The 11026-nt window shown below is 42.7% G+C and overlaps 1 pseudogene; it reads left to right on the top strand.

Annotated features, from left to right (window-relative positions):
* The first annotated feature begins 2542 nt into the window (after positions 1-2542).
* LOC136335194 (GTP-binding nuclear protein Ran-like) lies at positions 2543-3574 on the top strand (annotated as a pseudogene).
* The last annotated feature ends 7452 nt before the right edge of the window (positions 3575-11026 follow it).

Here is an 11026-nt window from a genome sequence, read left to right as displayed (position 1 = left end):
CCATTATTTAATGGGATCTCGAGAGGCAAAGGGGAAAAAATGTTTGTGTGGTCAGTAATTCAGCAAGCAATTCTAGTCTTAAAATACTAGAGCATGCCACGCCCTGTTTCTGTTTCGTTGTTTGTATTTTACCGCTATGCTCTCAATAAGAGCACGATGTTTACAAACCTGATGAAACAATTCTTCATGTGGGAGTCTCCTGGTGCCTGTGGTTTGATTACTTGACACCTGGAAAACTCAGAGAACACTGCTGCCTATACACTGGCAGCTATCATCCTGCCAGAAACAACAGCATTATAAAAGCAAATTGGAGCCCTGGCCTGGTAACTTGGTTAGAGCACCGTCCCCCTACACCAAGGTTGTGGGTTCGATCCCTAGTCAGGGCACATGCAAGAGTCAACCAATGGGCCCTGGCTGGTTGGCTCAGCGGTAGAGCGTCGGCCTGGTGTGTGGGGGACCCGAGTTCAATTCCCGGCCAGGGCACATAGGAGAAGCGCCCATTTGCTTCTCCACCCCCCCCTCCTTCCTCTCTGTCTCTCTCTTCCCCTCCCGCAGCCAAGGCTCCATTGGAGCAAGGATGGCCCGGGCGCTGGGGATGGCTCCTTGGCCTCTGTCCCAGGCGCTAGAGTGGCTCTGGTCGCAAAAGAGCGACGCCCCGACAGAGCATCGCCCCCTGGTGGGCAGAGCGTCGCCCCTGGTGGGCGTGCCGGGTGGATCCCGGTCAGGCGCATGCGGGAGTCTGTCTGACTGTCTCTCCCCGTTTCCAGCTTCAGAAAAAAAAAAAAAAAAAGTCAACCAATGAATGCACAAATAAATAGAAAAGCAAATTGGTGTTTCTTTCTCTTTCCCTCTCTCTTGCTTTCTCAACCAGGCCTGCGCCTTTCCCCCTTTTCTTCCTCCAGGCGCCTTTTCTCTGCCTTTCTTTCTCCTGAGCTCCACGGGCTTTCTTTCACCTCCGTAACTTATTTCCTGCGTCCATGCAGCCCAGCATGGACTCAGTGTCATTTCCAGCAAATTGGAAATTACGGTTGTGGGGGAGGAAGAAACTTTCCTCTACCCCAAAGGTTCTTTTGGCTGGTCTAATAATCAAATAGACATGAAACAGATGAATAAAAGAAAATAACCAAATTTAATACATACATATGTATGGGAACCCACACACATGAGAGGTTCAGAGACAGAAAGGGGAAATGAGGTATAGATGACATTCTGAGCTAGGGATGAGGTAAAGCACCTGTGGCTTCAGAAGGTAGTTAGGGGGATAACACATGTTCAGTAATAAGCAGTTTGCACTGCCAAAAAGATAGATTATTTCTGAAAATACCCTATTATGAGCAAGGTCTCTCATTTCCATTCCTCTAATAGACAGGTTTCTCTTGAGCCTGCAGGGTCTCGGTTGCCTATAGCTCAAAATAGTCTGCATATCACCGAGGTGCATGGTGGAGTGGCTCTTTCTGAGGCCCTACACCAGCGGTTCTCAACCTGTGGGTCACGACCCTGGCGGGGGTTGAACAACCAAAACATGGGTCACCGATCAGCGGTTCTCAACCCCGGCGGGGGTCGCGACCCACAGGTTGAGAACCGCTGCCCTACACGATCAAGACGAAGGGAATGGGACAGCTTGGCAGAGACTCACAAAACCGTGTTTCTTTGTTGTTCTGGGTATATTTTTGTCTTTAGTATCACAACTGCTACCGTACATTTGTCCCAGGCAGTATTCCAAGTATTTGTGGAAGTTAACTGCAATGTTATGAATGTTTCACAGATGGATGAACCAAAGCTGATGAGAAAACAAACTGGTTCTGATCTTTTCACCATTTTGGAAACGGGTTTTATCTGCCTGAAAATAAGTAGCTTCAATCAGAAACTACCACAGAGAAAATTTTTTTGTTCTACCAGAAACTGAATACCCAACTGAAAGTGGCTTGAACTGGCTCACACAATGCAGATACTTATTGTTCCACTTAAATCGGAAGTCTGGTGGTGGTGCTGCAGGCATGGTTCAGGACTCAGTAACGTCATCAAGGACCCAGGCTCTTCAACTTTCTCCTTAGTTATTCTTAGAGTGTGAGCAGTGTCTCCTCCCCTCTCAGACACAGAGGGCTGCTGTAGCTCCAGCCATAAAGTGTTAAACATGGCAGGCAGTGAGGTCAAAACCACCTCCTCCTCTCACTTCTGTCAGTGATAAAAACTTTCTAGGAACCCCCACCTCCACCACTACCAGAAATTTCTCCTCTATTTCATTGGCTAGAACACAGCCACCCATAGACCAGATGCTGGCAAAGGAGAATGGCTTATGTCAATTACCACGTTGCTGTTAAATAAAAGGAGGGAATGGCTGTTAGGTGGGCCATCCAACAGTATCTATCTCTGTAACCCTATTATCCAAAACAAATTGGCAATAAGGCATCATTAACTTGTGGGAAATGATTTTGTGACTTTAATTTTTTCTTAAAAGTCTTCTGAACAAAGAGAAAATTTAATTTAAAAATAAGATAAAATTTAAGATGGGCCTAATAGTGCTTCTGGAAGTAACATTGCCATGGCCATCCAAGGAGAACACTGAGTTCAATTCAAACTTGGATTGGTTGATGATGGTGGGACTAGGGAAACCACATTTGTGGAACACCACCTGACTAGTGAGTTCAAGAAGTATTAGTCAGGCCCTGGCCGGTTGGCTCAGTGGTAGAGCATCGGCCTGGCATGCGGAAGTCCCCAGTTCGATTCCCGGCCAGGGCACACAGGAGAGGCGCCCATCTGCTTCTCCACCCCTCCCCCTCTCCTTCCTCTCTGTCTCTCTCTTCCCCTCCCGCAGCTAGGCTCCATTGGAGCAAAGATGGCCCGGGCTCTGGGGATGGCTCCTTGGCCTCTGCCCCAGGCGCTAGAGTGGCTCTGGTCGGGACAGAGCGATGCCCCGGAGGGGCAGAGCGTTGCCCCCTGGTGGGCGTGCCGGGTGGATCCCGGTCGGGCGCATGCGGGAGTCTGTCTGTCTCTCCCCGTTTCCAGCTTCAGAAAAATACAAAAAAATAAAAAAAGAAGTATTAGTCACTCTGGGCATTGAGGTCCATCCCCTTGTGTTCCGTATCAACAGAGGGCCTAGTAAGTTCAAGGTGTGGGACACAGTGGGCTGGGAGAAGTTCGGCGGGCTGAGAGACGTCTATTACATCCAAGCCCCTGCGCCATTATACTGTTTGATGTACTGTTTGAAGAGTTACTTACAAGAATGTGCCTAACTGGCATAGAGATCTGGTATGAGTGTTTGAAAATGTCCCCATCATGTGTGTAGCAACAAAATGGATATTAAGGACAGGAAAGTTGAGGCCAAATCAATCGTCTTCCATCAAAAGAAAAATCTTCAGTCTTACAACATTTCTGCCAAAAGTAACCACAACTTTGAAGAGCCCTTCCCTGGCTTGCTAGGAAACTAACTGGAGACCCTAACTTGGAGTCGGTCCCCATGCTTGCTCTTGCCGTACCAGAGGTTGTCATGGACCCAACTTTGGCAGCACAATATGAGCACAATCTAGAAGTTGCTCTGACCACCGCAATCCCGGATGAGGACGACGACCTGTGAGCAAGGGAAGCTGGAGCCCAGTGTCAGAAGTCTAGCTCCATAGGCAACTGTCACATGATATCAGCGTTAGCGCGTTTGCCACTTGATTATCTAGCTAAAATGAACCTGTGCTTGATCTTTTGGATGATGGAAGAGATAAATGGGCTACAGAATGAATGTGCCAGTTAAAAAATACCTTCATTTTTTGGACCTGTACATTTAGCCATTTTGGAATGCAGTTGTTTCTTTATTGAGTTTCAGCTATTAAGACTGCTGCAGTCACATCACAACATCTGGTGGTGAAACCTTGTTTGTTACCGTCATTCCCACTCCTTTTCATTTAGAATCAGAATAAAGTTGTACAGTATTACAAATAACTTTTTTCTTTTTTTTACAGAGAGAGAGAGTCAGAGAGAGGGATAGATAGGGACAGACAGGAACAAAGAGAGATGAGAAGCATCAATCATTAGTTTTTTGTTGGGACACCTTAGTTGTTTATTGATTGCTTTCTCATATGTGCCTTGACCGTGGGCCTTCAGCAGACTGAGCAATCCCTTGCTTGAGCCAGCGACCATGGGTCCAAGCTGGTGAGCTTTTTGCTCAAGCCAGATGAGCCTGTGCTCAAGCTGGCGACCTCGGGTCTCGAACCTGTGTCCTCACATCACAGTCCGATGCTCTACCCACTGTGCCACCTCTTGGTCAGGCACTAATATATTTTTTTAAATCAGGCCTGACCAGGCAGTGACACAGTAGATAGAGCATCAGCCTGGGATGCTGAGGACCCAGGATTGAAACCTCAAGGTCTCCAGCCTGAGCATGGGCTCATCTAGCTTGAGCACAGGCTGACCAGCTTGAGAGTCAGGTCACCAGCTTGAGTGTGGGATCATAGACAGGACCCCGTGGTCTCTGGCTTGAGCCCAAAGGTCACTGGCTTGAAGCCCAAAGTCACTGGCTTGAGTCCAAAGTCTCTGGCTTAAAGCCCAAGGTCACTGGCTTGAGCAAGGGGTCACTCACTCTGCTAGAGCCCCCGGTCAAGTCACAGATGAGAAAACAATCAATGAATAACTAAGGAATCACAACAAAGAACTAATGCTTTGCAACACTCTCCTTTCCTGTCTGTCTCTTTGTGTGTGTGTGTGTGTGTGTGTGTGTGTGTCTCACACACCAAAAAAAAAAGAGTGGGGGAGTAAAATTATTTTACCTTGGTGATTAATATATGGCTCAATTGACAATTTTATAAATCTAAAATACATTACGGGAGCTTACTAATCTTATTTTTCTTACCTCTTGCTTTGCCATTTCATCATTTAAGAAATTATTTTATCACATTCTTCAATTTTTCCCAGCTACATTTAAAAAAGGAATTAAATAATGAAAAAATAAAAAATAATAATAATGGAACCACCTAAAGGGACGATGCAATGGTAAAAAAAAAAATTTGTAACCCTTCAGTTTTCTTAGTGCACTGCCCAAAGAGTTGCAGCAGGAATAAAAGACTAAAAAAACTATGTATTTTTATAGTTTACTTTAAAGTTTCATAGAACAAGTTAAGAATTCAGAGTTCTTCATTTTCCATTCATGGTGGCAAAGGAAAGGGAATTGGCAGAGGATGATGTTTCCAAATTACTAGATGAATCAGAAAATAGATGCAGAGGCAGATATCAACACTCAAGACTCTAATATAATGATGGTACAATTGATCATATAAATGAAACTGATTATGAATTTTCAGATGACATTGTATATGTGCTGCTTGAAGCAAGCACTCAGATGATATTATAGATGAATTTTCTCAAACTCAAGAATCAATAAGTCATCTATGTATTTCTAGGTAAAAAAAAGGAAATGTGGTAATTTCCATCCTGTTAGTCATTCAACAGGAAGCACATCATCACCTAATATTTTCTGACAAGAACCTGGACTGTCTTGTTTTGCTAAAAGGATGTATGATGGTATTCTTCAATCTATTTTATTGTTTGTGTACCAATATTTATTTGAAGATTTCTGGTTAAATTCTTGTTAGCATCTCTAACAATTTTTTTTTCTTTCTTTTTTTTTTAACAATTTTTTTTCTTACTATATATTTATTCTTTTGGAAAGTCATCATAAAATTACTTCAAAATGGTGATGACTATTTTTCTTAGTCTAATGACAGAGATCACTCAGATTACCCAGTTGTAGACTCAGAGTCCTTTATCAGTGTCAACAAGAGAAACATTTAAAAAATTTTTTTAATTAAAAATATTTTTTTATTTATTGATTTTAGAAGGGAGGGAAAGAGGGAGAGAGAGAGAGACCAGAACATCAATCTGTTCCTGCATGTGCCCTGACTGAGGATTGAACCAGCAACCTCTGCGCTCCAGGACAATGCTCTAACCAACCGAGACATCGGGCCAGGACTATTTTTAAATTTTTTTAAATTGATTTTCAAGAGATAGAGAAAGGGAGAGAGAGAAAAGACCACCGCTTTGTTGTTTCACTTACTTATGCATTCATTGGTTGATTTTTGTATGTGCCCTGACCAGGGACCTGACTGAGGATTGAACCCACAACCTTCAGTGGACAGGATGATGCTCTAACCCAGTGGTCTCCAACCTTTTTTGGGCCACGGACTGGTTTAATGTCAGAAAATATTTTCACGACCGGCCTTTAGGGTGGGACGGATAAATGTATCACGTGACCGGAACAAGCGTCAAGAGTGAGTCTTAGACAGATGTAACAGAGGGAATCTGGTCATTTTTAAAAAAGAAAACATTGTTCAGACTTAAATATAAATAAAACAGAAATAATGTAAGTTATTTATTCTTTCTCTGCGGACAGGTACCAAATGGCCCACGGACCGATACTGGTCCGCGGCTCGGGGGTTGGGGACTGCTGCTCTAACCAACAGAGCTAGCTGGTCAGGGCAAGAGAAACGTATTGATTACCTTATTTAGGAAAAGCAAGGTGCCATGCTCTGAAGATATATAAAATAAAATTAAAAAACAACAAACAAAAACAAAAAAAAACAGAGCAAACCCATCACCACAAGACTTGTTCTTTTCACCTTTATTGGTCCCCTCCCCCTCTTTAACTCTGACAACCACTAATCTGTCCCCCATCTCTATATTATTTCATGAATGTTATATAAATGAATAATGCAGTAGAATGGAATCAAAATATCCTTTTGAGACTGGCTTTTTTTTTCCACTCAGGATAACTTCTTTGAGGTTAATCTTAATTGTTGCATTTATCAATTTCATTCCTATTTCTTGCAAGGTAGTACACCATGGTGTCAATGTGCCATAGTCTGTTTAACCATTTAGCTATTGAGGGACATTTGGGTAGTTTCCAGACTTGGGGCTATTAAAAATAACGCTACCACAAAGAGTCATGTACAAGTTTCTGTGTGAAAATGTTTTTTTTTTTTAATCTAAGATAAGTGCCTAAGAGGGCAACTGCTGGCCATATTATAAGTCTAATTTAGTTTTGAAAGAAAGTGCCAAAGTACAGTATTTTCTAGAGACTGACAAGTACCATTTTAGGTTCCCAGCAGAGAAAAGTGATCTAGTTTCTCTGCATCCTCACTTGCCTTTGGTGTTATCGTTATTTTCATTTTAGCTGTTATGTTAGGCATATAGTGATATCTCACCACAGTTTAATTTGCATTTCTTTAATGGTATATGATACTGACAATCTCTTCATGTGTTAATTTGCAATTTGTATATCCTCTTAGTGAAATGTCTGTTTTTTTGCTAATTTTATAATTGAAATTTTATTTTTTAATCCTGAGTTAGAGTTCTTTATATATTCTAAATATATCCAGCTACTGTTTTTTTACATTATAGTTGGATACCCAGCTATTTTTAATCAGCTGCTATAACATTTGAGGGTCAAATGATGTCATGAAAAGTCTCTATCTCATTGAACCACATTAATACTCCTCCCTCTTTAGCAAAACCGTCTATATCAACTCCAACTCAGCTGTCTTCAGAGAGGAATACTCTGTGGGGGCCAGGTTCCAACTCTGGGCAAAACATTTTATTTTTGCAAAACATTTTATTTGCCATTAATCTGCTCTGCACTCTTTTTTTTTTTTTTTTAATTGACTTTTAGAGACAGAGAGGAAGGGAGAGAAAGAGAAACCTTGATTTGTTGTTCCACTTATTTATGCATTCACTGGCTGATTCTTCTTTGTGCACTGACCCGCAACCTTGGTGTATCAGGAAGATGCTCTAACCACCTGAGCTACCTGGCCAGGTTGCATAGGATTCTTTAAGAATTAGAGAGCCAGCACTTCATCTTCTTCTCTACAGTGTTATCAGAGCCATGAAAGCAGCTGTGATGCTGACATAACAATTTTTCTGTTTTTAATTTCCCCGCCACTTTCACTAGATGGGTTTCCTCCGCTTACTCATTTCTCTGCTACCCCCTGCTGTGGGTATGGCACTCACCTCTACCTGCCTGCACAGCTCAGTTCCTCAGACGAATTGATTCTGCTTCTGTTGTGTAATTCCAAATTTCTGGGAGATACTGCACCCCTGAATATTGGGGTCAGTTGTGCACTTCTAATGCAGCTGTGGCCTGGGGAAGTGATGGCAGGGGATATGCGGCTATCCTTTTGGGGATGTGGCCTATGAGGTTCTCTGAGAAGGTATGAACAGAAAGTTATTGTCATGTTTATTAAAAGAACCTTAGAGAACAGAAAAGTCAGAGGTGAAGAGGCTCCCAGAGCTTCAGCTCCAGTGGTACAGGCGGGATATAAACCCTGGGCATATCAAGCTATAAAGCTTGTACTGTATGAACTATGGCAATCACCCCAACATGGTTCCTGACCTCAAAAACCCAGGTTTCTTGGTGAGATCAAGCATCCACAATAACAATGGAGATACATAAATTCTTTTTTTTTAAGGGGTAGGGCAAACAGGGACAGAGAAAGGAAAGAGAAAGGTGAGAAGCATCAACTCATAGTTGCAACACCTTAGTTGCTCATTGATGGCTTTTTCATATCTGCCTTGACCAGGCAGCTCAGGACAAGCCAGTGAACCCTTGCTCAAGCCACTGACCTTGGGCTTCAAGCCAGTGACTTTGGACTCAAACCAGTGACCTTGGGCTTCAAGCCAGCAACTTTTAGGCTCAAGCCAGAGACCATGGGGCTCATGTCTATGATCCCATGCTCAAGCCGGCGATCTCACGCTCAATATGGTGATCTCGCGCTTAAGCCAGCGATCTTGCGCTCAAGCCGGATGAGCCCACGCTCAAGCTGGCAACCTTGGGGTTTCAAACCTGGGTTCTCAGCATCCCAGGCCAATGCTCTATTCACTGTGCCACCACCAGGTCAGGCAAGACACATAAATTCAACAGAAAACCCTACCAGGAGAAAACAGAAGATACAGACCTATTAGATGAAATACAATTTACAATTAAAACAATAGCATCATTCCCTTTTAACAAGTTTTGCAGTAGTTTAAAATTATGTTTACATTATCTTCCTCATAAAAACTTTAGTGTAAAAAAAACTTTTGTGTTTTTATGATATGACCCTTTGGATTCAGTGACAAAGTTAATTCTATAAAGTGACAGGAAAAAAACTGAATAGCATTGCTTTGAACAAGGTGCCTGCTTTTATGCAAGAACCTCCCAATTTTGTCCTTTAATCGGCATTAAATTTTATTATTATTTTTTACAGAGACAGAGAGAGTCAGAGAGAGGGATAGACAGACAGGAACGGAGAGAGATGAGACACATCTATCATTAGTTTTTTTGTTGTGACACCTTAGTTATTCATTGATTGCTTTCTCATATGTGCCTTGACCGCTGGCTTTCAGCAGACCAAGTAACCTCTTGCTCAAGCCAGCGACCTTGGGTCCAAGCTGGTGAATTTTTGCTCAAACCAGATGAGCCCGCGCTCAAGCTGGCAACCTCGGGGTCTCGAACCTGGGTCCTTCCGCATCCCAGTCCGACACTCTATCCACTGCACCACCGCCTGGTCAGGAGGCATTAAATTTTTTAAGTGAATTTATTGGGTGACATTGGTTAATAAAATTACAGTAATACCTTGGTTTTCATTGACTTTGGTTAGCATCAGTTTCAATTTTCGTCGATTTTTTCCACAAAATATTTGTTTTCGTTGGTTGCCTCGGATTTCGTAGGCATCCCCATGTGACCTTGCTGCTAATTTTGCAAAACAAAGGGCAACCCACGCATTCTCCTGCTCAGTGTGGTGTTGTTTCTAGTTGTGTGAGCATCACCCTGTACATCTAGCCAAACAATTCCATTGCTTTCATGTTTTTGTGCTTTTAATATTGATTTAGAGTGCTAATACTACAATTACATGTAAGTGTGTATACAGTATTGGGTGTAATGTGTTTATTTTGCATTTTTCAATTTCAAAATGTACGTAACGCACATAAGATAAAATCACATGTGATCAAATCTCATTGGCCCTGTTTAGTGTTTCCCTTGATAATATGTTAACGCTTTCCTTTTAGCTCCATCATGGGACCAAAGAAAGTTTCCAGAGCCAGCAGCCCTTCGAAAAAGAAGGCCAGGAACATGATTGAGTTGAAGAAGAAAATCATTGAAAAATACAAGAGCAGCTTCAAGATTGCTGAAAGAATTGTCCTTAAGAGACTTCTGGAAAAAATGTCAACATTCTCAACTGCATTAGCCTCATAGAGAAGGCGTGGCAGGGAGTGACATCCAGGCTAAAGAACTCTGCCTGAAAGAAATTATGGCCAGGATGTGTGCATGGGAGAGATTTTGAAGGGTTTGAGCCTTCCCCTGATGACCCCACACATGTGGTCAGTCAATTGTTGATTTGGGGAACTCCATGGGTTTAGAGGCGAGTGGTGAGGATGTGGAAGAGCCGGTGGATGACCACAGTGAAGAACTCACCACTGAAGAGCTGCAAGACCTTCACCTAGAAGTGCAGCAGACGGCAGATGAAGAAGTTGTTTCAGACGAGGAGGAAGAGACGGGAGAATGTGCCTTCTTCAGGGATTAAGGACATCTCCATGTGAAGCAAGGTACAGGGGGTTCATGGAGAAAAATCACTCGAAGCTGTTGCAGGCCCTGTCTGCAACTTGTTTAATGATAATGTCTTGCCCCATTTTAGGCAAATCTTAGAGGCAGGAGAAACAGACCTCTTTGGACAGCTTTCTTATGGGACATGGGTCCACTGACTCTGAAGCTGGTCCTAGTGCCAAAAGACCAAGAAGGGAAGTGACCTTAGATGGTGTCTTGATACCTAAGGTCCTTATGGAGGGGGATTCCCCTTCCAAACAATAATATCTACACCTCTCTCTCCCTTCCTGTCTTCCATATGCTGAGTGTTCAGAAAGGTAAATGCATGTTAAATGTTCATTTATTCTTTACATTAGTCTTTTATATTCATTTTACATTAATTATTGTTTTTTAGTATTAAACACATTTGTTCTCTTTAAAATGTGTGTTTGGTATGTATTTTGGAGTGTCTAGAGCAGGGGTCCCCAA

The sequence above is a fragment of the Saccopteryx bilineata genome, chromosome 4 (genome assembly GCF_036850765.1).
Source record: "Saccopteryx bilineata isolate mSacBil1 chromosome 4, mSacBil1_pri_phased_curated, whole genome shotgun sequence".
NCBI lineage: Eukaryota > Metazoa > Chordata > Mammalia > Chiroptera > Emballonuridae > Saccopteryx > Saccopteryx bilineata.
This window is presented reverse-complemented; position numbering and strand designations above follow the sequence as displayed.